The 24,973-nt window shown below is 43.0% G+C and overlaps 1 protein-coding gene across 7 annotated transcripts in view; it reads right to left on the minus strand.

The window, feature by feature from the left end:
* LOC126267043 (uncharacterized) overlaps positions 1 to 24,973 on the minus strand; it is a 1,079,001-nt gene that overhangs the window by 984,325 nt on the left and 69,703 nt on the right. The window contains exon 2 of one of the 7 annotated variants that reach the window (XM_049971857.1): positions 23,959 to 24,047. The exons of the other annotated variants lie outside the window; for them this stretch is intronic. The gene's annotated coding sequence lies outside the window, so the exon portion shown is untranslated. The remainder of the gene's footprint in view (positions 1 to 23,958; positions 24,048 to 24,973) is intronic. 7 annotated transcript variants of the gene reach the window in all.

Consider the following 24,973-nt stretch of genomic DNA (forward strand, 5'->3'; position numbering starts at 1 on the left):
TGTTCACGAATTGTCGACATCGTTTTTATACAAATGTTGACAAAATAAAATTTTAACGAAATCGATAATTTTAAACTCTTTGTGTATTTTTCGCCGTTAGTGGTTAACGAAATCTTGAAAATGACGTCTCATTCATTGATTTTGATTAAGTGATACTGGAGATACGGCGTACCGACAAAAAATACGGTTCTGAAATAATAAATGTGGTAGTGGTGGTGATGATGTTGATGATTATGATTGTGTATTCCATTTTTACTTTGTCAGTTCCCACTGCCGTAAATAAGGGAGTCTTTTAGTCTTGGAAATCACAAACAACAAAACAGCCTCAACTGTATTCATGTACAAATTATTGGGCGAACGTAATTCTCCCGTAAAAGAACCTGTCGTTCTGCATAAAGGTATATTTAAAGTATAACGATCGATGCTGTTCCTGAATACACCAGTTGAGTTTCCAGGAGTCATAGAACACTAATTCATTCTCAAAAGACCAAAAATACTTTTGTGCTCAGCATCTGTCTTCATTGTTATGTCGAAGCGATGACAATTTTCGCCAGTGCTAACCAACAGGGCCAATTTTTGAGCATTGTGTGAACATTACGAAAGCAGTGGTATATATAAATATGTGTGTAACGGCTCTGAAAACGGAATGAATTAGAAATATGCTTCCGGTGCGTAAGATAAAGAGCACCAGTCTCTCACAGCGGGACGGCAGCGGTAGTGCCCGATAAAAAACCGGCAACAGCCAACTGCGCTCGAATTTCAAAAACATGTGTGACGTCACACCCCGGCACGGCTGTACCTCGCTTCAGTCAGCACCGGGCTACTATATACTGTGGTTCGAAGCCACGACACCCTGTGAAGTTGCTCTCTGCAGACGATGGTTAAACGTTGCGTTTACTAAGGAAATCAACTCGACTACGACGTAAGTCCGGAAAATAAAAATAACTGTGGCACATCCAGCCGCGGATACTTAAATTTTACTATTAAAGAGATAGGAACATCAAGCATTCTTCCGCTGTTAAATTCGAGACTCGCTAATCTGCTCTTTGCGACCCGACTTTTCACGAACACTAATATGCCTCCTTCAGAGTTTTACATTAATATTATAACTTTTGTTAATATGGAAAATGCAAAGCTGCACTGTGGTTCATAGATCACGTTAAGTTGCAGGACCTCTGTGACTGTCTGCGTAAAGTTGAGAAATCGGATGAAGACAAGGGCATACCTCTTCCAATTGCACAATCCCTAGTTAAGCAATGCGGTATCCAGATCAACCTTCGGGTCGACGCCAGCTCTCCTATTATAATTAGTATTACAAAGTAGTTAGATTTTACATGACTGATTCTGTAGATTAGCATGCTAATAGAGAAGCTTGTGAAGTCTGTTGTCTGGTCTGGAGCGTCTCTGTCAAAGTCTCGACAATCTCTGCAGCGTTGTCTTACAGTTGCTCCGAATATCTTTCACCCCTTCCGGGTGGCTTCAATTTTTTTTTTTCAACTGCCTACTCGGTGTTGTAGTGGGGTTGCTGTCGTGTCACTTAAGACATCGTAGATGAACGAAACTTTACGCAGCTCTTCCTCTTAACATAAAAAAGGGTAAGGCTGTCATCAACTTGAAGGCTGGATGGAACACTAAGCGTGCGTGTTCCCGGGCATGGCTCTATTAGATGTGGTTGTCGTCGCCTGTCTGAGTTGCGAACCGACTCATCCAGCCAGTGTAAGGCCCTATGGGTTAATGTCGACTCCGGACGACGGTTAAAATTGGCGTTTTTCGGACAAGCAAGCATTACCAGACCCAACAGCGAACACTAAACCCTTGATGCATAGTTTGCTACCATACCACTGGGCCATCAATTCGCAAGTGTTTATATATATAAAATAAAAAAGGTTGTTGACTTTTTAGTGATGTTTCCAAAAGTTATGAGAAGACTGAATGAATTAATCAAATTATTTCGCACAACAACCCCAAATGTTATCGAGCTTTCTTACATATGCATGACCATTTATTCGAACTAGTTCACTTATGTAAATCTCACTAAACACCTTTTATACCTGATAGTACATTAACTCTTAGCGCAATTTGACAATTGACTGAAAGAATAATTACGAAATTTTGGTCACCCGTACAGTAATTAGCAAATTCAATTGAAATTTTAAGTTACATAACCAACGTCATCGTAGAAAAAATCTTGGTGAAAACTACTCAGACTATGAACAAGAAATGGCATTTTAGTTCTCTCTAAAACACAGCACTTCCACAACTGTACTTTTGAAAAGAATCTGGCCGATCGATGAAACGGTGTTTTCTTTGTTCTAATGAACAGATCCAAAAACTGGCATTTAAGTGTTTCGTTATCAGGGTGTAGAGGCATAGCACATCCATTCTACTGACCGATCCCGCGCGATTCAACAACATCACCAGTCGTAAAGAAGACGGTAGAGAAAAACAAGATCAGCTACATGAGAAACGGATTTAACCTTCAGCTGAATCTTGTGAAAGGAATGTTGATTTAATAATCTGCAAAAGCAGTTGCCCTGTTCGGAAAGACTTGTTTACTTCTTCAGTACCTGTGCCATTGCGCGGTGAGCGACTGCCTGTCTTGGCAAATGAAACAAAACGTGTGCAGCATCACCGCCAGTGTAAATACAGTCCATTCCACTCTTTGCCTAGAACGTGACCTCGACTATGCAAACTCGTTAATTAAAATTACCTACAGGAAAAGCAAATGGTTCAAATGGTTCTGAGCACTATGGGACTTAACATCTGAGGCCATCAGTCCCCTAGAACTTAGAACTACTTAAACGTAACTAACCTAAGGACATCACACACATCCATGCCCGAGGCAGGATTCGAACCTGCGACCTTATCGGTCGCGCGGTTCCAGACTGTAGCGCCTAGAACCGCTCGGCCAACTAAGCCGGCGGCGGTGAGGGAACGGGCTCTTCTACTTGCTGGGTAGCGTCGTCTGCTCTGACACAGCGACTGAAAAGCATGGAAAGAATGTGACCCCATGAAGTCAAAGAAATGCTTGCCAGAGAACAAAATTATGTTGAAATATATTTTGTAAAAATTGTTATTGTCCTGATGGGCTCCGATTGCCATACATTCTCCTGTCCGACTGGAATACATGAAGAATTAGTCGATCCGTCATCATCTAGAATTGTATATTACAGGCAATACATCGAATTCAAACTGTATTGGTTTGTTATTCCAGATGATACACCGAACAACAGAAATCGCTTTCAGCACCTTCCCATGCAAAAAGCAGACGATGCTAATCCGCGGCTGAAGGGGCACTGACTAGCAGGACCCTTTCAGCACAAGAAATACTGCGACCGATAAATATATTGAGAGTACTTTGAATGAATTGTTTGATCTATCAACACAATACGGACAGTAGGAAGAAACATTTCACCCATAGTTTACAGATTAAAATTGTTCGAAATAATGTCAGTGATGCTATCATCCTCACAGATTCACGAGCTGCAGAGATCTCTCTCATACGCAGTATACCAATGGTCCCAACCGGTTTACCTGTCCATTTTAAACAACTTCAATTCCCAGTCAAGGTTTCGCTTTCAGTAATAATAATGAAGGCTGAGGGTCGGACATTCTAATATTGTATATTTGATTTACAATTGAAGTGTTTTTACCAGGGTCAATTGTATGTGCCTTTTCAATAAATCTTACCAAACATTATTTGAAAAACTAAAACTATGCTCTATACTACTACGAAATAGCTGTTTATACTTTTAAACAATTGTATATACAACAAAACATATTAGCGTAGCTGATGTGCTGTGAAAGTCTGCTGTTTTGTTTTCTTCCTTGCAGTAGGTTTTTACCACGATAGAAGGGCATTTGAACAATTAGACAAATTTTTCATTTGGTCCCTCTTACCAAACCCTAATCAAAAAACGACAAATTTGGATTTGAAGATATGTAATTTTACTGTGCACAAAAAAAAATTAACAAAAAAAAGTGAAGGAGATTTTTTCATTCATATTCTAATGGTTCGTCATAAATGCGAGTTCCACACCTTCAACGTGTAAGGAGTCGCAATGAGGAGCCGAAAATTTCGTCCTGACACAATTCCCAGAGATACACCGGTTCAGGACGTATAACCAGTTCCCGTATATATTTAGCAACTGCGGTGCATTGTCTGCTTTGCAAGTAACATTATAGAACTTCAGATTTTATAAACGAGTGTATGGGTTACACAATCATCTGTCTTCGGCAGATCGTGTTTAAAAGTACGTCAAATGATATAGTCAGAATACTAAGGGCCAATATACACGTCGGTCTTACGGAAACATCCTGTGCGTCGACAGGAAACTTAGCAGCAATAACACTTTGCTCCTGGCAGTTGAACGCAACGGCTAATGCAGTGCGCAAGAGAGAAGCTCGCTGTTCGCCTGAATACGAAGAGAAATGCGAGTGCAGGAGTCGCCAAAGTGCTGCCTTCTTACGACGACGCCACTCCCACCGCTCTGTCCCTAAATGGAAACCGATGAGACGCATTAGGCGGTCATTTTCTGCATCGCTGGAACACCCGGCGCCTTACGATAGCGCCTCGCATAAACTGTTAGAAATTTTACAGTTGGATCGCACGTATACTCAATACAAATAAAAATCTCTCTCTACACTTAGCATCATTTTTTAACGGTAGTGCTAATAGCGCTAGAAACTGCACAATTGCTTTGCTTTTCTGCTGTAGTGGCGATACTTGACAAAGGCCCAGGATGGTCCACAACGGAATTGGGGTATCCTGTTATGTTGAAGTGTCCGAGGGAATACACCAATCACGAGCGTCTGAGACGGCGAACTGTGCAGTGGTTAGTAAATTGCGAGAGTGGAGCCACCATACCAACTAGGCATGAATCATACGTTCCATAACCTTGCAAACACGGCTGGTGAGAGAAATAGGAGGTAACCAGAATCAAATGTTTGTCCTTATCAAGCTTAGGTATGGGTATGACAGTGGCTTCAGGTCAGCGTCTGGGTAACGTGCCCTCTGTCCAAATGCGATTGTAGGTATGAAGGAGAAAATGCTTGCCTGCAAGAAAAAGGCGCTGCAACATCTGATTGTGAACATCGTCTGGCCCTGGGGCATAGGATCGGGATGAAGTGAGAGCATGATCTAGATCCCTCATAGTAAAAGCGGCACTGTAGTACTCACTATTATGAGAAGAGAAGGGTATCGCCCGAGCCTCCTCCACTCGTATACGATGAAGAAAGGCAGGATGATAGTGCGAGGAGCTCAAAATCTCCTCAAAATGGCAGCCCAAGCTGTTGGAGATAGCAATAGGGTCCACTGTGACATCGTCTGTTACTGTCAGGCCGGAAATTGGGAAAAGGATATTGGTCCCTGAGAGCCGCCGGAGGTTGGCCCACACGACAGAGGAAGATGTGTAACAAAAGAAGAAGTGAATGAAATACAATTAGCTTTTTTGCTATGCCGAAGAACGCGACGACACTATGCGCCATTTGTTGTATTATTAACGCAGACTGTCATTGTAGGATGACATTTAAAAACGCGGAGAGCACCGAGGGAGAGGCACACGGCGCGGTAAAGAGGAAGTGCGAGGAATGGAACGTTCTGCGGCGGTAACGATAACGATTGTAAAATATTCTACCTGGTCATCACAACTGAGGCAATGTTATTCGTCGAACGCTGCCTCCAGTCAGGCCTAGAAAGCTGATATTTGGGTGTGCACGTAGGTGGCGTACGAGTCAGCAAACTGATAGCACATGGGAAATGGTCGCTCGAGAACATGTCAGAGAGAACGGACCACTCGAGACGATGGGCAAGCTGGGCGGTGCAGAAGGATAGGTCCACATGGCAATAGGTGTGCATGGAGTCTGAAAGGAACGTGGGTGCTCCCCGTGCTCCCATGTTAAGGCAGATGAAGGTGAGTTGGGAGAACCCCAAAGGGGATGGTGCGCATTGAAGTCGCCGAGGAGCAGAAAAGGGTGAGGGAATTGCCCGATAAGCTAGAGAAAGTCTGCCCTGGTGACACTGAATGACAGGGTAGAGTAAATGGGACAAAGGGAAAAGGTCAAACGAAAAAAGAAAATGTGGACTGAAACAGCTTGAAGCCAGGTAGTCAAGGAGATGGGTTGCAAATGAAAGTCATCGTGGATGAGCATCAGACTCTGACCTTCCTCCCGAGGACAGCAGAGTGGACCAGGAAGAAATGCGAGAGCTCAAAGCAATCGCGAGGACGCAATTTTGTTTCCTGGAGGCAGAGAACAAGCAGACGCTGCGATTCCAAGAGCAGTCGTAAGTCCTCTTTGTTGCATCGAAGGCCACGACCGTTCCATTGGAGGGGAGTCATGAGGAGGAAAGGGGAGGAGGGAGAAATGAAGGGGTGTCACCTCGGTGGCTGACGAGTACCAGCCTCCGAGGACTCTGTCAGTCTTCGGAGTCCAGGGCAGAAAAAATGGTGCACAGTAAGCACTGGCGACACAGAGGTAGGCCGGGCGAGAGTACTGGGTGGCGATACCGTCGAAGAGGATCTCCAAGTCGGAATAGGATAACACCATTGCCTTTGTTGAACTTCTTGTAGCCTTTCCGGTTGGCAGTGGAAGACTCAGATGTTCGTTGGCTGGAGGAACGTAGGAAGTCATCGTGGGAGTGCTCCATCTGTCCTTTCCGCCATGCCGATTGTGTGGCAGGTGGCTTCGGCCCGTGAGGCCGGATGGGATTTTACAACCTTCATGGAACGAGATGTAGCAAGAATAGTGCTGTGTCAGATGGTATAATGCGACTGGGATAGCCCCTCATCGAGATACAAGGGACAATCTCGAGAAGAGGCGGCTTTGTCACCATTTACTGTTGATGTAGCTGGGAGGAGGAGTGGAAGGCAGACAATCGCCCTCGTGTGCATCCCTATCACAGGTTACACATTTGGTCATGTGTTGACAGTACAGTCGAGTGTGGTTGAAGTGAAGACATTCGTAGCAGCGCATGGGACTCAGAATGTATGGTCGGACTGTGATAACTTCATAAACTGCTTTCATCTTTGACAGAAGCACCACTCTATCAAAAGTGAGAAAAAGAGTGCCAGTGGACACAGGATGCATCTACCTTTTTCATCACCTTATGGACTGCAATGACACCCTGATCAGAGAGATACGTTTGAATTTCTGCCTTGGTCAGACCATCGAGCAGCCAAGTATAAACGACAACACGGAAAGAATTTAGCGTTCTATGGTGGTGGAGAAGAGAAGCGGCAAGCAGTTTCTTTGTTTGAGAATCAAAAGGAGCCTCCACAAGCAAGGTGCCATTGCGTAATCGAGAGCAGGATCACAGGGCCAGCAATTGCATCAATACCTTTCTGAATAATAAACCGATTTACCGTGTCAAAGGACTGACCGTCTTCAGCGAGGAACCATGGTGCAGTTGGGAGGGCTTTTGAATCGTGAGCTTCATCCCGTTTACGTCTGGTAGACGTTGACTGTGAAGAAGATGATAGGCTCATCGCGAGAAAATCCCCATGATTGCCATCGTCTCCGATGGCGTGGTCATTACAACAAAGGGAGGCGCACCCGCCTTAGGTGATTGTTCACATCTCAGGTCACACCTTCCGAACATATGACAGAGGGACCAATCCGCAATTTGGGGAGGTAGCAGCTCAGGCAATCACCCCTCCCTGGGCCTGGCCTCTACCAGGGGTACGTGCGAACTCTACCTGTCGACCCAGGGCAGGTCATTACGCGTTACCCAGTCACCTGTAAACGCGTCAGACTCGTGGGCCGGTCTTCAGGAGCGCACAGGGAGGAAGGATGGAAGAAAGTGAACGAAGAAAGGAAAAAGGAACGAAAAACAGTGGTGAGACTGTTCTGATGTCAACTACTGTAAATGCAGAACACCTTCCCAAAAACATCCCAGACATGTTCCCCAGCTGGCCAGAGTGGCCGAGCGGTTCTAGGCGCTACAGTATGGAACCGCGCGACCGCTATGGTCGCAGGTTCGAATCCTGCCTCGGGCATGGATGTGCGTGATGCCCTTAGGTTAGTTTAAGTAGTTCTAAGTTCTAGGGGACTGATGACCTCAGCAGTAAAGTCCCATGGTGCTCAGAGACATTTGAAGCATGTGTGTTTTCGCAGTCACTACAAACAAATGTTGCTCATCTCATCTTTCATGCGACGCCCAGCGTCGAAGTAAATCGTCAGAGTCTCTCTCGTTACGAACGAAATCATATTTAAAGTGGAATTTGAGGTGTCAATTCGATAGAGCTGTTCCAAATTAGTAGTGCGATATTTGTTTTACTGGTGTGTGTTATCAGGGACAGTTAAACACGAGAAATGATGAGTACTCCACCACCGTCTTGGCCCGCTCTGGTTGCTACCGCCATTCAGAAGCGCAGTCCTCAGGAGCTGCTGGAGTACCGAGTATTCTTCGTGTTTTACTGTTTCTGTTAATACAAATCGACAAAATTAATAACGCACTAGACTAATCTGGATGTGCTCTATCGAATGGACACATAAAATTCCCATTTAAAAAACCTTTTCTTTCTTATGAGAAAGAAAGCGACCCTTTCGCTCGGCGTTGTATGAAACACGTGGTGAACATGATTTGTTTGGGCTATCTGTAAACTCCGCAAGCCATATTTTGGTGTCCCATCGTCCTATCTTTCAATCTGACCAACACATCGAAGAACGGAAGGCAGCCAGTCTTCTGCAACCCCACAATACAGTGAAAATTCTGTGGTCGAGGGGGTTGAGTGAATCGAGATTTTCTGAGAAGCTGCGCAAATTCTCATCGCCATAATGCCTAACAGCAAAAGTGTTGACTATACACAAATAAAAAAAAATAATAAAAAAAAGATAAAAAAAAGATTTCCATGCCGTCGATTTCGGAGCTCGTTCCTCGACTAATTGTATTTGTTTTAGGTGTCATAGTTGTTGATGATAGGCGACGGACTGTACCTTCGGATCTAGAATTACAATTTTATCTGGGAAGCTACAAACACTGCCATGCATTTGGAAACATCCTTTAACTATGAAGCTGATACATTCATTTGTTACAGCAATGACACCAACACTAAACTCAATATTAAAGTATGGTTTCCATATCTTAATAATACCATACCCTCGCTGCCTCCCATCTTCCCGCTCTTCCACCACCCATACCAGGAACAATCGATCGAATGTCGTAGTATTTAACGATTTCTTGCTACTATGATCCAATAAACGAAGGGTCAGGGAAAAAAACCATGTAAGTAATTTGTTATAAAATTCGACAGAAAAGGATTTTAATGCTTGGCCTGTGAATACGTCAACATAAATGAACATACAATAATTTTAATTTTGGATGCATCGAATGTGGAAATAGCGTTATTGGCATCCCGTGTGTTCCCAGAACGGAGTAATTTTCCAGAATGTACTCTTAAAAAGGAGAACAGGTAAGTCAAGCGAAACACACGGAATAATTCCACGCAATCACGATTAAACGAATTTCTGTTTGTGATAATACAGCGACAGTAATCAGATAACGTATATTTAGTGTGGGGCAGCTGACTGAAGAACCTCATACCACAAGGACGGCGAAACTTAATCAGGCTTGGCAAATCTTTGTATTCGAGCCAGAAAATTGGACTAACATCTAGATCAAACAACTGAATTCTTCGAGTTTGATTACAGTGAACAGAAGGTAACGGACATGTAAGGAGTTCTAGAGTTAAAAATAACATTATAAGCAGGTATGGGCAGTTCAAATAGCCCGTCCATTGGTTGACATTATCATGGTGCTCTTATGATGCGAATTAGTCCTCCATGATAACTCGTCTAACATTTCAGCTTACGGCAGTGACTGGCTTCAGATTTTATCTTTAGACGTTATCTCAACAGGCTACGTTTTGAAAGGTCATCTTGTAGCGTACTTTTGCTATGCTCACCAGATGAAGACTATTCGTAACTCTCAAGCAGCTGATCAAATTGTTTTGAATATCCAAATACTAGGAGTATTACTGAACTTCCTAACTTAGCATTGCTAATTTTCTCAGTGCTATCATATGTAAAAGTTTTCGTTTTTTTAATCAGAAGTGATTTTCCTTTCACAGTGAGTTAACAATTTTTTTTTCTTACTTACTGTCTAACAGTACCAGTGCGCAAATATTAGATTACTGGAATGTGTAAGTAGTAGGACAGAGTTCGTACGTGGACATGTAAACATCAGGCGACGCACCACTTTCAGTGGTAACACTGTAACTGGTTAAGTTGTACAGGGTGGTCCATCTGAAGTTTCGGATATTATCTCGAAAATTATAAGCGGGTAAAATAGTGAGTAAGACAAGTTCGAAAGCTCAAAAGTGGACATCAAATGATACTACACGTGAACTCCAGCTCCCGCCCCGTAAAAAAGTAATTAAGTATTGCCTGAAACATTTTTTTAAAACCATTGACAGATGGCACTGAAATAGAGAAAAAAGTAAAATTGGGTTAGAACTCTGATTTATTTAGAATTATCCGAGAAAGACGCATCAAATCGATAAAAAATGTGCACCAATTCTTCCGTTACGCCATATTAAGCTATTTCTGTACAAAATGTGCTATATCCCACTTTTAGCGTTACCCAGGCACAACGACATGGACGTAGTAGGATGATGTTCCCACGGGGTGCTTCGTTAGTGTGAGTCCCCTTGCCTCTCACATGATGGGATGCTTCATTATTGTGAGTACCCTTGCCTCTCACAATTTGGGGTGCTTAATTAAGAAATCAGTCACGAAGAAATTGTTCAGAATTATTCCCATTTGCTTCAATGCATAGTCAATTGTCTGCGAAAGTTGTCCACAGTTTGAGCAACATATCCCGTTGCTGTTCACGCTCTTCGAAAGCGTTGCTCCATATCGTTTCATAAACAATATTTTTTTAAATAACCCCACAAGAAAAAAAATCAGGAGATGTCGGGTCTGGTGAACGTGGAGACCACTGGATTGGTCCGCCGCGACCTATCCACTGACCAGGGTACCGTAAATTTAAAACGTTCCGCACATTTTTAGTATAATGGGAAGCTTCTCCGTCCTGTTGGAACCACATTCGTTGCCTAGTTTATAAATCAACATCTTCCATTAGCTCCAACAAATCATCGCGGAGAAGTTGTAAACAAGATTCCCCAGTAACATTTCGGTCAAAAAAATACGGTCCTATCAAGAAACCGTTTAAAATTCCACACCAGACCATTAACGACCATTCGTGTTCATTGTCAACGGGTCTGTGCCCGTGTGGATTGACAGGGGACCAATAATGACAATCATGACGATTTAATTCGCCATTGTTTTTGAATGTGGCTTCATCGGTGAACATAACGTATCTAAAAAAATCATTGTCACCTCTTATCACTTCCAAGGCCCACTGGTAGAAATGCACGCGTATTTACATATCTTTCGGCGTCGATGCCTGTGTCAGTGTGATACGATACGCATGATATTTATGTGCCTTCAAAATCCTCAGAACAGTTGATTTCAGTATTCCAGTCTGTCTCTGAATCGCACGACTACTCATTTCGGGATCCAGTTGAACACATGTGTGAACGCTAAGGGTACGAGCGTCATTTTCATTCTATTCGCGATGGCGAGGTGGACGGTGCATTTATCCATTTCGAGCTCGTTGAGTGCAATTTCGAATAATGTTTTCGCTTGGATGTCGTCTGTTTGAGAAACGATCTGCATACAATTGCGAAGCTGCAGCGTAATTGTTATGGCATTCACCTAAAATTATCATCATATCAACAATCTTCGTAGGACGATAGTAAGCCTCGTTTCGCTACAGAATAATTTACTTTCATCAGGTGATGTTTACGGTTCACAATCTAAAAGTGAAGTGACGTCTGATGATGCTGACGCTGAAAAGACGAGCCTATCCTTGGCGCGAGGAGGTGCAGTTTTGACAAAATTTGTCATACCTGCGGTTCCTGTAAAGAGAGAGGAGGATATACTACCACTCTTGTTGCTGGTGTAACCTGAAAAAGAGAAAGACACACACTGTTGAGGGATTAGTAAAACTTAATCCCTCAGCAGGTCAGGCCAACGCGTGGTTGGCCTGTGATGAGGTTGATGGCCCAGACCACGGATGAGCCGGTTGCGGGAGCGTCCATCTCGTAGAACTTCCTGGCGATGGCGCGAAACCTGTCTCGGAGAGGCCGGATCCCGGTGTCCTCGTGGAGTTGGCGCGTCAAGAAGCGCTTCGAAGATGCATAGCAGTCTTCAGGGCGCGGTTCTGCATCCGCTGCATAGTCACCATGTGAGCATCTGCGGCTTTCCCCCAGACCACGGCCGCATGCTCTAACAGTGGGCGAACCAATGTTAGGTAATGGTGACGTCTGATCGCATTGCACCGACCTTTATACTGAGCCATAGTTCGCAGTTTGGCCACGGTAGCGGCACAGTTGTGTGAGTAATGCAGTTGTGAAGAGTTCCCTGACGACATTTTAATACCATTCGGCCTCCCCCCATAAAAAAACTGTGGCGGGTAGAACACATTTTGTAAAAAATAGCTTAATTTGGCGTAATGAAAGAATTGGTGCACATTTTGTATCGATTTGATGCGTCCTTCTCGCATCATTCTAAATAAATCGCAGTTCCCCAATTTTAATTTTTCTCTATTTCAGCGCCATCTGTCAGTGGTTTAAAAAATGTATCAGACAAAACTTGATTACTTTTTTTTGGAGAATCCGAATCTGCAATAAAAAATGGGTTTCCATTTAAAAGTCCCCCCTCCCCCCCCAGCCAAGGGGCCGGGGGCTGGGGGGTCACGTGTTGTATCATTTGATGTCGCCCTTTGAGCTTACGAACTTCTATTACCCAATGTTTTTACCCGATGTATAGTTTTCGAGATAATCTCGTCCGAAGCTTCAGATGGACCACCCTGTAGATAAGCAGCGTTTCTACACAGACAGATGCCACTATTATCTCAAGGTCACTGATAGGGACTTCTGGTATTAGATTACACAACTATGCTACTTATATTCAAGGTCAACTACCCCCTCCCACCCTAGGGAACCACCAAAAATTTTTCAAGGTTACCCATATGGAAACCACACCGTCTCTCCTCCCCTGTGAAATCATCAGTAAGTTATGCGGTGTATTCCAGGTCACTTAGAAGAACCCCCGCCGCACCCACGCACCTTAGGCAAGTGGACTACGCTATGACGTTAACTTGATACCTGTCAAATATGATATAATATTGGTGAGAAACCCCTGCACCATTGGGAGCACATTAAAATGGCGCAGACCCTCACCCCCTCCCCCCAAAACCAAACACGATGCAAGTTCTCCCTCCCATTTATCATCCTTTATAACTAGCTCAACAGCGTTGGCCTCTTCATTCGAGGTCTGTGCATCAAAGGGACAGTTTCAAGATTGTTATAAACGAATTATTATTATTATTATTATTATCAATCATAATTTCATAGATTATTAGCAATACCTTCGCAAAACAATTTCTTTACAATAACTGTTTATTTTTTAACAATCCTTTTATAGTGCTATTTACAAATGCATTTGTATTTGTTGATTACTAATATACACTGGTTTAATTACAATAAATTTTAAAGCAAATGTTATCTGATGACTTATGTACATTACTAGCAGGTACATTTATTAATACTGAAACTAGTAGAGAGAACAATAACGTAAATACTATGTTTCCCACTTTGTTTGTAACACACTTATTACTCTTTTATACAATAATTACATTTTTCTTTCTGATCATTTTTCTACACACAATATACACTGATCAGCAAAACATTAAGACCACCTATCTAGTAACCAGTATGTCCATCTTCGGTATGGATAACAGCAGCATGTCATGGCAAGGAAGCAATGGGGTCTTGGTAGGTCGCTGAAGAGAACTGGCACATCTGCACACACAAGTCACCTAATTCTCATAAATTCTGGGGAGGGGGGCGATGAGCTCTGGCGAGTTGTGGGCCAAGACATCAACTGGAACTTGGCAGTGTGATACTCGAACCACTCCATCGCACTTTTGGCCTTGTGACATGGCGCTGTATCTTGTTCAAAAATGCCACTACCTCGGGAAACATGATCGTCATGAAGGGGCGTAAGTCGTTTGCAACCGGTGTGCGATATTCCTTGGCCGTCATTGTGCCTTGTGCAAGCTCCATTGGACCTATAGATTCCCACATCAATGTTCCCCATAGTATAACGGAGCCATTGCCAGCTTCTCTCTGTTCCGCCGTACGGGTGTCAAGCAGCTGTTCTCAAGGAAGACGACGGATTCGCGCCCTCCCATCGCCATGATGCAAAAGGTATCGGGATTCATCAGACCACGAAATGTTCTGCCACTGCGCCAAAATCCAGTGCCGATAGCTATGTGCTCATTTCAGTCGTAGTTGCCGATGTCGTGGTTCAAATGGCTCTGAGCACTATGGGACTTAACATCTGAGGTCATCAGTCCCCTAGAACTTAGAACTACTTAAACTTAACTAACCTAAGGACATCACACAACACCCCGTCATCACGAGGTAGAGAAAATCCCTGACCCCGCCGGGAATCGAACCCGGGAATGCCGGCTGGTATGGCCGTGCGGTTCTAGGCGCTTCAGTCCGGAACCGCGAGACTACTACGGTCGCAGGTTCAAATCCTGCCTCGGGCATGGATGTGTGTGATGTCCTCAGGTTAGTTAGGTTTAAGCAGTTCTAAGTTCTAGGGGACTGATGACCACAGATGTTAAGTCCCATAGTGCTCAGAGCCTTTTGAACCCGGGAACCCGGGCGCATGATGTGGTGTTAACATTGGCACACGCTGAGTGTTCAGACACACTTGTATCGTGCTCAGCAGGATATAGTTTGTCACCTGTCCTGTTTTACCAGTCTACCATCTGAAATCTGGAATGAGTGGTGGCCGCCCAATGCCACGGCGTCTGGATGTGGTTACACCTTGGTTTCGCCAAGCACTCCTTGGACAACCGAGAGGTCGTGCAGTTTCCGAAATGCTAATACCGAGCCTCTGGGCCATCGCAGTCTGCCTTCGGTCAAATTCAGACAGATCGTGAGCCTTCTCCATTCTACACTGGGACAGCACACTCACTGACACCACATGCGCCATGCGTGTGTCTGACTAGCAGTCATTCCTCGCCAGGTGTTGCAGTTATCGCCTGGACGTATTTATAGCGATAGGTCAGTGGTCAAAACGTTCTGACTTATCATTGTATATGGGAAACGAGGACTAGCAGCAGCACTCAATAGCGTAAAAAAAAAAAAGTTATGTAGACTGGCTGTGTGTTGTAATGAATAGTGTAACGGCTTCACTGGAGGTTGTGGGTTCGAATTTTGTCAAGTGGGTTAATTTTTTTAAACTTTAGAATCTGTACTGATATTACTTTGATCATTATTTTATTCGACTGATTAGTTTAAATGTAATTTTTTATTTATATTCCTTTGTCGTATCATTTTAATCACTTACTGAAATTTTTCATTTATTTCATTTCTCTTTATATAATTCATTTTTACATTTAGAATTTTTGTGAATATGCATTTAATTATATTTATCTGTTATAATATTCAATTATTTGGAAATAGCGATCTATCGGTTAAAAAACGAAAGACGAAATAATCTATTGTATTGACTGTGCAATGGCGGGAAAAATGTATTTTTCGTTACAAGATGTGTAATTTCTTTGCACGGTAATCGTCATACAAACATTTAAAACGTTGCTTAATTCCTATTATTGCACTACGGACAAAATAATGTAGATGAAAATTTAAATGAGAGAAGGGTATATAACTAAAACGAAATTCAAGCAAAATGAGGAAAAGATGTAATGAATTCAATAACCAGTATGAAAAAAAAAAAAAAATAAATAAACAGGTAGATAGAACAAAAGAAATTAAATTGAAATTAATACATAAAATTAAAAGCACACGGATTCCAAAAGAATCATATAAAGAAAAATGAGAACCAATGAAGAAGTTGATATTATGATTACAATGATATGACAAAGGAATATAAATAAGAAATTACATTTAAATCAAATAACTGAAAAAATTACGATAAAACTAACTTGGATAAAGATTTAAGAATAAAAGAATTTAATGTACCTGGAGGAGTTTAAACCCACAACTTTTTGCAAGTGATGCCCTTGCCCTATCCATTGCACCACACAGCCAGTCTGCCGCGCGGGGTAGCCGCGTTGTCCGAGGCGCCTTGTCACGGTCCGTGCGGCTCGCTCCCCCGTCGGAGGTTCGAGCCCTCCCTCGGACGTTTAAGTTAGATTAAGTAATGTGTAGGCTTAGGGATCGATGACCTCAGCACTTTGGTCCCTTAAGACCTTACACAAATTTCCAATTTCCAGCAACCAGTCTATGTAACAGAGTGTCGCGCAAAAATCCGAAATTTTTTTCTGTCAATTACTCGCAAATGAGGGCCCACCAGGGTGAATGGCTGCAGTGCGTGAAACGTAGGATCTTAACATACATAATCACATAGATGGTTTCAAGAAGTCGATCCCACCTCTGAGGACCTCTCCTTGTCAGAGGTTTTTGCTACCAATATGAGTAATCGCCTACACTATTTTGACAGGTGGGAGGTCTAATACAAAACATTATCTGACTGTCTATAACTTTAACTGCCTAAATTGGAAATCCTTATGTAACTAATGCTATTTGTTTATTTGTATAAATTACCACCAAACAATTTATAAACACTCCACGCAGAATACTAGTGGGAACAAAATTCAGGGTTTACTCATACAGTATATCTGTATTGCGTAAGCGGTGGGTACTGTGGCAGCTACTGAACACTGAGTGATGGTACATTCTTATATATGACATCGTCTTGGGCCATCTCGCAACCCTCATGGACCTTCATTTATAGGCGTATTCTATGAAATATTGCAATGGATTGGCAGAACAACATATTACATCACAACTAATCAAGACATGACGAGAGACATGTGGTCTTACATAGACGCCGCTCATTTAGAATCTAGGTAAAGAAAACCACGAATTATTATAATAAATGTCTGCTGGTATCTTCTTTCACGCATGAGACTTATAAATGGTTCAAATGGCTCTGAGCACTATGGAACTTAACTTCTGAGGTCATCAGTCCCCTGGAACTTAGAACTAATTAAACCCAACTAACCTAAGGACATCACACACATCCATGCCCGAGGCAGGATTCGAACCTGCAACCGTAGCGGTTGCGCGGTTCCAGACTGAAGTGCCTAGAACCGCTCGGCCACACCGGCCGGCGAGACTTATAATTTTTTTCTTTCTTTCTTTGCAAATGACATGGAGGCCGTGTGTGAAATGAGACATGCACCTGAAACTACTCCACCACCTCACCAGACGATGATGCATTTGTCGCCCCAGCCGGTTCATCGACAATGTATTCACCGTGCCATGAAACACCACCATGGTCCTGTATGTCATAATCAGTATGGTACCGGGCTCGTACGCCGACATAGCCAGTGTCAGTGTGCTGGACCATCTTGCAATTGTCTCAATCGGACATCACTATGGACCTAGCAACAGCAGCCCTACAGCTCGATCTGTTATTGATCATCAGGTAAATTACGCAGTTGCACTGGACTACAGTGTGCTTCTGGCGCTTTTAGGGACTGGACATCATGAACTCACATTGATAACATTACGGTGGGGTATTGTGATCCTGAGACTTGACTGAATGCTTGTAGAGCTTTTTTAGAAAGACAAATACCTTGATTGGTCAACGAGCAACAGTATCCCACCATTAAGTGCAAGGCAGCTCTGTACTGTGAAATCACACACACCCCAAAAGAAGGCAGTAATGCTACTGAAGAAAAGAACAGCGTTCACATTTGAGGGGCTAATGGCATGACATCGCAGGGCAACTCAATCGGAGTGGTTCTGAACATTTACAAAAAATTTCAAATGTGTGTGAATTCCTAAGGGACCAAATTGCTGAGGTCATCGATCCATAGACTTACACACTACTTTAACTTACGCTAAGGGCTGGAGGAGCCGCGCATTCCGTGACATGACGCCTCAAACCGCGCGGCCACTCCGCGCGGCTGAACATTTACCAAGATAGTTATTTATACTGGCCAATTTTCCAAAACGCCGGAAAGAGCGTCGGGTACTTCACATGGCCTACTTAATAAAGGGTCCAGTTTTATCCCTCTTCCGAAAGATATTGCCACTAATTAGGCATATATTAATGTCCAGAATCTTGATTAGTAGAATGAATATTGTTTTGCATGGTTGTTTCTGGCTTGTGATAGAAATTATGGTATTCATCCTGAACATAAAACTATGTACCATGTATCAAATGTCTGTGAGATTATACTTTCAATGACATCTCATTCCCCATAAAACTCCAGGGCTTACCAAAATTCCAGAGGCAAAACCTAGATTATTCAGTTCATATATACAGCCTGCATGACGCAAAGAATAAAAGATGACCAGGAGCACGATGTGCATAACAAATAATCGAAGCATAAAATAGTTGGACACCTCTATCTATCAAAATTAGCCGGTCAGCGCTTCAAACATGTAGATCTGTTGCTGTTCTCGGAGGGCGAGAAGCAACACTGTGTGGATCAAAAGCATGTCCCGCCTGATTCCTGCTCAGTCGAGTAAAAAAATTATACAAGATATTTTTGTTGTCATTGTCTCTTGAAAGGAACAACATTGACTGCACAAGCCAGGAACCAATACATGTGAAAACGTCTACCAAGGATAAGAATGCCTACCACCGGGAGCGACGCTCCTTCGTCACACACGCTGACGTCTAGTGCACCGTAGCTACAGTGGCATGTTGCACAGGCGATCGCAATGCCGCCCATGCTATCTTCACAGAACGGCATACATCTTGTGCAGCAGCATATCAAACTGTATGTTCATATGACTCCAGTCGCAACAACTTCCAATCATACATTCCGGATTACCCTGCCAGATGGTTGGTCTCTGAGCTCTAATAACTTGCATAAGAAGTTGATCACATTTATCCCAACAACATTGCCACCACTTACTCATTGGAGGACGATGTCTAGCACAAGAAGTAAACTAATACTCATATTTGTGGTGTGCCGCTGGACAGAATAGCGGAAACTCGCATACAAACCACAACTATCTAATGAGGAAGCTCCATGGGGCAGCAAGCGATATATGCAACCTGTTGTACCAAGTGCCACGACACATTGCAGATGACATGATGTTCTCTAAGTAAAAAGAGCACAGAAAATATGTCGCAAACAGCGACAATAATTGCTTAAAACATACTGTAACATACAATAAATAAGGTGGTATCAAAGTATCAATAGAAAACTATATTTCAAAAGACGAATTGTAAAAATGTAATAATGCTTTACTGTGTTTGTACAACCATGCCATTTTCTGCACGTTTTAGATTTGAAGAAAAAAAAAACACTTATGATGGTGATATTTGTCGCCGAAACTAGTTTGGGATAACAAAGAAATAAACGAATAACAAGGTGTTTTGCATCAGAGCGGACTCAATGTCTGATATTACATTTCTTTCTTCTTTCACAATTTAAGTGAGTATGATTCTCACTTGCTTGTTAAGCATTCATTTTCCAAGCGAATCACGCCAAAAATACCGATCTGCTTGCTGGATTTGCAACCGTTTAAGCATGTGTCTCCTCAGAAACCTGCTGAGACAATGCACCAGGAGGAAATGCATATCGAAAGAACTGCGTATATCCCGATGATGCGAGGTTTTAGTTTGTGGCGAAGAAGGGATCTTTCCATACGAGTACCTAGATTCGATGGAGAGGTTCAACAGAACCACGTTGCCTGACATAACTGTTTTAGCCAGTAAACTCACAGGCACTGCCAGAGTGTATGCGGAGTATGAGTACACGGTGAATGTTTGGCATCTTTAATTTAGGAGAATAAGCATGATTATACATGAAGACCAATGTACATCTGCTTGCAGACATTTTCAAGAAGTTTTCGAGTGTATGACTGAGCATATACTCTTCGGATCCTGCCTTCCATTTCATCGCGCAAGGGCCTTCACGGGGCGCAATGTTAAGAACAATACGTGTCAGCATCAAACTATTGATCGATGCTGACATGCTCCTGCCGTTCGAACACGGGATTCATGGGGGACATTGCCAACGCATGCACAGATACACTAAGATGAATGATCCGTGAAGGATTGAGGAGGAGTACAGACCATCTGACATCCTTTACTTGGATGTGAACAATCCCTATGGGTACACCATTCAACAAACTTTACCGTTTGGAGGGTTCCGATGACTGCCTGAAGAGGAAATCGTGGAAGGAAAAGATCCATAACGTGGCTGATTCTGGTGAGGGATACGCTCTGAAGGCAGAATCAGCATATAAATAAAAAAAAAACTATCTGCACGATGCGCATAGTGACTTGCTGCTGTGTTCGGAGTGCATAGACCTGGAAATCGTTCCATCCCCTAACTGTTGACAACTCTGTGGGATATGTAGCGCAATATTCTAAGTTACAGAAACTTCCCAAATTGTTTCAGGTTGTGGATGGAAATTGTTAGAATTACATGCAGCATTTCCTTCATGCAACAACGCTGGTTGAAGGAATACACTGATGTAAACACTGAACAGAGAATGAACAAGTCAATCTTAGGAAAATCAATGGAAATTGTTAGATAAAATCGGGAAATTCATTTAGTTTACCGATTGGGTGGGGGTGTCGTTATGACACAAGAGACTGCGTCGCCAGACCAAATTTCAAGTGGGCCACCATCATCAATGAACGGCTAGCCTTTGTGAATTGCATTGAAACCTTCAGCATCACAAAGCTTGTCTATTTTGGTATGTGTGTTCTGAATCTCTCCAAACTCCACATTTACTGATTCCACTATGAGGTAGCGAAGACAAACTTGGCCGACTCAGTTTACATTATATCGATTCAGACAGTTCCATCTACTGGATAAAAGGCTGTGATCCATATTAAGTAACTAGGTACACTCACGAAGATTTGGTAACATCGATATGTAGCATATAATCCTTTTGGAACAACACTACAAAATAAGCAGGTTACCGTCCTGATGAAACACGAGGGGAATAGTTCGTATATTTTGCAGTTTGCAGAGCTCAGGTGTACATCATACCACCTCAAAGGCTTTCACAGTCGAGGATTACAAGAGGTACCTTCTCGAAGGCATTGGCGCTGCTCCACATATCGTGCGCCAGGTAGTCTTCTGATCGAGACGCCATCAGGTACATACTGCAATGCAGCTGAAAGTAGGGCTGTCACGTCATAACGACGAACTGTTCATCTGTGGCGACGGGATCGGCGCACTCCAGTAACCACATTATTCACTGAATCATTCGATCGTGTGGCTGGTTAATTTACTTGTAAAAATGGATGTATATGAAGAATAGTTGGATGAATCACTTCTATAGACCTGTGTGTGTGTGTGTGTGTGTGTGTGTGTGTGTGTGTGTGTGTGTGTGTTCTTCACCTATTGCTGCTAGTCTTCGTTTCCAATATATACTGTATATAGACACATGATCAGAAAAGAATGTAGATATTGTATAAAAGAATAACATGTTAAGTTGTTGTTTTCTCTAGTGGTTTTAGTGTAAATAAGTGTACCTTTAGCTAACGTACGTAAGTAAAAAAGATTTTTAATAAACAACAACAAATTATTGTGCAGAAATTGTTTTGCAAAAGGTATTGTTAATAATAAATCATTAGTTTATTCGTTACACCGTCGTCATTTCCAAATCCTTTCACTATGGAATTATTGTTAATAATAATTTGTTTATAACAAACCGTAACTTGTCCCCATAATGCACTGACCACTAATGAAGAGGCTTGCACAGTTGAGCTAGCTATAAAGGATGATAAGTGGGAGAGTGGGAGCTTGAATCATCATTTGTCCTGGGGAAGTTGAGGTGTTCCCGTCATTTTCCTGTCCTCCCATTGGACTAGTTGTTTCCTTCCAATATTTTGGAACATTTGACAGGTATCAAGTTATGTCATGGCTTAGTCCACATGCCTAAGGTAGGTGGGTAGGACAGTGAATCCCTTGAGTGCATCACATACACGTTCCAGTGATTCCACGGGGTCGGGGAGACGGTGAGTTATCCCTGGGTGATTTCGATCCTTTGTTGATGGTTCCACAGGGAGAGGGGGGGGGGGGGGGGGTGTGATGCTAACCTTGAATATAACTGGCGCAAATGTGTAACCTGACACCGGAAGTCCTGATCAGTGAGCCTGAAATAAGCTCGTTATCTGTATCTGTGGGAACCCTGCTTATCTACATGCGTTTTATTTCAGACGCATCTGTTACAGGATTATTGAAATACGGTGTTGATTCAGTAACTTTGCATATGACTGAACATTCCAATACGGCTGGTGATCGCGACAGAAACTTCTTCCTTTTGTATTCTGAAACACACAATGTTGTAAGGATGGCAAAATATGCAGAAAGCCAGAAAAGCCACTGAAAGTGTGAAGTAGAAGGGCTATGCGCCATTTTCGACCAGTGTGCTACTGATCGTAATTTCAAATCGGAGAGAGAGGGAAGAAGCGAATCGAGGACAGATAATGATGGTGTCACGGTCTAGGCGAGGTTTTCACTATCAGTATTTCACATTCAGAGTTGAGTGTACAGAGTCTGCTATCCGAAGAGGCACCTATGCAGCCTTTGTGTGCACAACTGCGTCGCCCATGAACACCCACAGAAAGCCACTGACTTTCCATACCGGAACACTTGTGATAAACCGTCATGCACACGCCACATAGTAATGGGCCTACCACACTTTCCTGCTGTGCACCCGATGCTGCTTTTACTTTTGGCGCCGTTGTCCATTGCGACCTATGTAGCGGAATCTGTTTGCTAACACGATACCTCCTCATACTTATTTTATTCACAAATTAAGCTGTACCACTCAGCTCTTCACAGGATATGCTCCATCATGGCATTAGTATTCGCCATCCCAATTAGTTTACAATATGTATACCAGCCTCAAAAGTAACGTCGAGTAAAGCTGCCGCTCGTCTGCTCTGACGCAAACTCCACGGTACGTGTTTCCACTGGATAGTACGATCGAAAATACCTAGGAACATCTCCTCATGCTATGAAGACCGCGATAATATTTCGTATATCACTGTACTTGAGTAGAAGAAGCAAGCAACCAGAAGGCTTACAAGAAGCGCGATGAGCGAGGTTGTACAATGGGGAAAGCACTGTACTCGCATCTGGGAGGAGCGGACTTTCAGATTTCAGTTTCCTTTTGTTTATCTAAATTATTTCCGCCTAATTCTGAGAACATTCTCTGGAAAAGATCACGATTTCCCCCTCACCTTGTCCGTTGTAAACTTGAGACCCGTCCCTTATACTTAGGTCGTAGATCTACGTCGAACTGTTGTCTCCCTCCCTTGCAGGTGTTGAACTTGTTGAATCAGGAAGTCGCACAGGAGAGGTGAGAGATGCCTGTGTGCGACGCGATATACTTAAGGTCAGTCCAGTGGTCCAGTGGCATACGAATATCTCTATTCCACCGTTTTGGCTCAAATGGCTCTGAGCACTATGGGACTTAATATCTGAGGTCATCAGAATTACTTAAACCCAACTATCCTAAGGACATCACACACATCCATGCCCGAGGCAGGATTCGAAGCTGCGACCGTAGCGGTCACGCGGTCCAGGCTGAAGCGCCTAGAACCTCTCTGCCACCAACTGCCGGCATTCCACCGTTTTACGAAGTCCAGACACCTGTTACAAAACACGCATCCTCTGGACCCTCCTCTTCCTAGCGACAACTGCGTCCCACAAACTCGTCCCCTATATAGAATCAAGTTGAAATGTGTGTACTGCACTTCTTGTTTGTAAATCACTTAGTTGTTGGAGTTAACATTTACTGCCAGGTCAGAAGTATGAAACTTCAGTCTGCCAATGCTTTGTTTCTAACCAAATCCATTAAATAATAATAATAGTACTGTGTATGCCCTACAGCAATGTAGAAGCCACTGTATACTTACTGGTGTGCTGTGCTGTCAATTGGTTCGTGTATCTGTTGCGAAGTGAGTAAGAAACAATTTCGGGTCCACTGTGGTAACGACCTGCAACTCTGAGAAGGCATTTTCGTGAGATATTTAAGCATATGTGACGTATATGCTCAATATTATTGTCATAGATGCATGATACAATGTAATTGTACAGAGTATGTGTACAATGGGTGGATCATGTGTGAAAGATATTGTTGGTACATATGTATCTACCGTACACCCCATTGTTTCAAGAAAAACCTAATTATTTGGAACTTATGTAAGCAATATTACCGTCTTATAAAATAGTGATAACAGTAATGATATTTTTAAAATACTGTAATTTAGATTAGTGGCTGGAACACAATCGAAACTTTCGTTTTCACCCCTCAAAAATTTCATTTTACCCCTCAGGCAGATTTACCTTCCGCCTGAGAACCACTGCTGTAACAGGAGAATAAAATTTGAACTACAGATAAACAAAATTGTACTATGATTTGAGGAGCCTATGATAACGTTGTCCACTACTGCAGCAAGAGTTCTCACGCATAGTTAAGAGACCGCGAAGTGTCAGTTAAGCAAGTTTCTTATTGGTTTGAGTGATGGTACGGCGGTTTTCAGTTCATACTACAATGTGAAGAAAAGTAAAGCAAAAATTTTTGTTACTAGTTACACACAGTCATTCTCCTGTTATACACGGTGTGGTGTCACCGCCAGACACCACACTTGCTAGGTAAAAATGAAATGTCGTGGTAGCCTTTAAATCGGCCGCGGTCCGGTAGTGTACGTCGGACCCGCGTGTCGCCACCATCAGTGATTGCAGACCGAGCGCCGCCACACGGCAGGTCTAGAGAGACTTCCTAGCACTCGCCCCAGTTGTACAGCCGACTTTGCTAGCGATGGTTCACTGACTTCTACGCTCTCAATTGCCGAGACGATAGTTAGCATAGCCTTCAGCTACGTTATCTGCTACGACCTAGCAAGGCGCCATAGTCAGTACTATTGATGT

This window comes from Schistocerca gregaria, chromosome 4, assembly GCF_023897955.1.
Source record: "Schistocerca gregaria isolate iqSchGreg1 chromosome 4, iqSchGreg1.2, whole genome shotgun sequence".
Lineage (NCBI taxonomy): Eukaryota > Metazoa > Arthropoda > Insecta > Orthoptera > Acrididae > Schistocerca > Schistocerca gregaria.